Below are 3,283 nucleotides of genomic sequence, written 5' to 3'. Positions count from 1 at the left end.
AAAAAAAAAAAAAAAAAACTTTCTACCTCTCTGAGCTATTTAAAAATGGATTGGGCTGTCTCATGTAACAGTGATCTCCATATCTCCATATCACTGGAGAGAGTCTAGCTGAACTGAGGATGTATCTCCCCACTTGGTGGGAGCTGGGGGGGTGGGTGTGGGGGACGGAAGACCCGGAAGGCATACTCAAGCCTGGGAGGGGGATTAGATCAGATGACCTTTAAAGCTTCAGATTCTAGTAATCTAAATTTGTGTCCTGAAATATTAATAACACTTCTTTGATACTAATTATGGTAAAGGTAAGTACTTGCTTTCTGGTGGATCCAACATTACACACAATGCTCAAGGTGAATTTAATAGTCAAGACACTGAATAAAAATGTCAGAAAGCATCTGCATGTCTTTTCATGCAATATATGAGTGAAAAGGGTCTAGGAAGTACCAGGTTACTAAAGTGTTAATACTTCCTGTGTTTGGCTACAGAAATGCCCCTATGTTTACGTTACAATAAGGTAACATAAACATACCTACCCCATGCCTTTTTTTTCCCCCTGAACAACTGAAGTATCTTTTAGAAGAAATGGAACTCAACTAAATTGTCACTAAGCCAGACTGTTAATCAGCTTGGGCTGGCCTCTCTGCTGTTCAACAATTAGTGTGTTACCCATGTGAAGGAAAAATGGAGTCAGGAAGAGTTAGGAAAAGCCATCCATTGCCACTCTGGACTCTTTGCAATGGCCATACCCAGCTTCAGTCCCAGAAGCATTTCAAGCCATTCTAGCACAGATTCCCTTGATGACAGCATTGTAAATAATCTTCACTATTTGCTTCTGTTTCAAAACATGTCCTCCTCACGGTTCAAAAACTCATTATTCTTCAATGCTGAGCCTACAGGGGCAGCCCAATTATGAGGTCATTCTGAAAGAATTCTGAGAGAAAAAAATACATCTGCCTCTGTCTGAACAGTTAGAATGGGTTGTTAGAGTGGGTCTGAATATATGAAATAACTGTGCAGCCCTGTACTTCCTTCTGTATCAACCTCAAAAATGGCTTTAAAAAAAAACTCTTAAACTATTAACTATTGAGTTAAATTTTAAAAGTTTAAACTTGAGCAACTTAGAAGAATGTGTCAGAAGTCCACGATGAATTTGAAATGACCAAATAGTGTCTTCCAGTATGAAGGCCCAGGGAATGAAAGGAGGGTCGTTTTTATATTGAGAAAAGCAGAATTAAGCAATTAAAATTGTTTCCTGTTCCCCTTCCCCCCAAAAGAAACTCATAGCAAGAAATATAAATTTAATTTTCCTTTCTTTTGAATTGAGTAAATGCTTTCCACTGCTAATATGGTTGATCAAGAAGAGATCGCAAGGTTACTTAAAAAATACAAAATATTTCCCTTTCTTTTAAAACAGAAAAGTATAAATAAAAAAGAAAATCACTCACAGAAAAGGACTTGAGCAAGCAATTCACAGAAGAGGAAATGCAAATGACTGATATACATATGAAAAGATGCTCAACCTCAATAGTGATCAGAGAAATGCAAATTATAACCCTAAAGAGATAGATACCACATTGCCTAATAGGTAGGAAAATAGTTAAAGATTGATAATATCCAGAGTGCATGAAGCCCTAGGGGAAATGGCATGCTTATATATTGATAAACTGGTACAACTTCTTTGGAGGAGAAATTGGAAGTATATGCAGATATTATAAATGCATACACCTTTGACTCAACAATTTCACTTGTAGAAATCTGCCCTACAAAACACTCATATAAATGTTTAAAATATGCAGAAGGTCAAAATCATTGCAGCATTATTTGTAAAGGTGAAAATTTGAGAATGATCTAAGTATTCATCAGTAAGGAAATGGTTAAATAAAATATAGTACATGCTCTGGAACACAAATGCCACCATTAAAAAAAAAGCAGATCTGTATTATGACTTACAAGGATGTCAATGATATATTTACATATTGCTAAATATATAGAGCAGGCTGTTTAATAGTGTTCATTGTACGATCCCATTTATATTTCAAATATGTATGTGTGTGTATATACACATATATAAGCATATACACATATATGTATGTGTATATATTTATGCACACATATATGTATATGTGTGTTTGCATAATAAAGAACTGGATGGATACCCATTAAATTGTTAACAATGATTATTCCTGAAGAGTGGAAATGTAGAGAATGAATAAAAAACACACCTTCTATTTTAACTGTATACATGTCAATAATAATTGTAATAGTTAACATTTATTGAGCCCTTACTACATACCAAACTTATAAATGTTTTATAAGTATTAATCGATTCTATCTTGATAAACCTATGAGGTCATATAGATAATACTATTATCTGTATTTCATAGATGAGGTCTCAGGGCACAGAGAAGCTAAGGAACTTACTCAAAGTTAATGCAGTTAGTCATCAGTCTGGCCCCAGAGCCTGTGGATTATTGTTTTATTTTGTTTTAACGATTCACATGAACTTCTTTTCATTTCAGTCTCCTTCAATTCCTGCACCCAGAAGTACCCATGATGACATTTTGCCACCTTTTCTTCCAGTCTTTTCTTTTGCCAACAGTTATGGATTCTAGACTTTTCTACTGAAAAGGAGGGCCAAAAGTCTTCAACTACAAGACTACCTCCACTTCACCACAGCCACTAACTTCCACGGTCAAAACCCAGATCTAGTCATTATCACCAAATACAGGCAGTCCTTACTGCATGGTAGTGTGGATGCTGAAAATGAAAACTGAGACAGGACAAAGCAATCTTAATCATGGGAAAAGTGCCATGGTTTGGTCACCTTTAAAATTTTGCCAAAACATTAAAAAAACTCCTTTACTATTCATTCCATTATTTATACATAGGGGAATGACCAAGCACAGTGACTCATGCTTGTAATCCCAACACTTTGGGAGGCCAAGGCAGGAAGATCGCTTCAGCCCAGGATTTCGAGACCAGGCTGGGCAACATAGTGAGACCTTGTCTCTACTAAAACAATGCAAAATTAGCTGAGTGTGGTGACATGAGCCTGTAGTCCCAGCTACTCAGGAGGCTGAGGTGGGAGGATCCCTTGAGCCAGGGAGGTGGAGGTTGCAGTGAGCTATAATAGCACCACTGTATTCCAGCCCAGGTGACAGAGGAAAAGTCTGTCTCAAAAAACACAAATATATATATAATTTATTAAATTTACAAATTTATGAGTTTTATGTATTATATATATTTTACTATTTTGATCCATAATTTATATTATATATTATGTAAC

Source organism: Rhinopithecus bieti, unplaced genomic scaffold (assembly GCF_001698545.2).
Source record: "Rhinopithecus bieti isolate Rb0 unplaced genomic scaffold, ASM169854v2 scaffold_49157, whole genome shotgun sequence".
Lineage (NCBI taxonomy): Eukaryota > Metazoa > Chordata > Mammalia > Primates > Cercopithecidae > Rhinopithecus > Rhinopithecus bieti.
The sequence above is the reverse complement of the archived record's forward strand: the minus strand, read 5'-3'. Positions refer to the sequence as shown.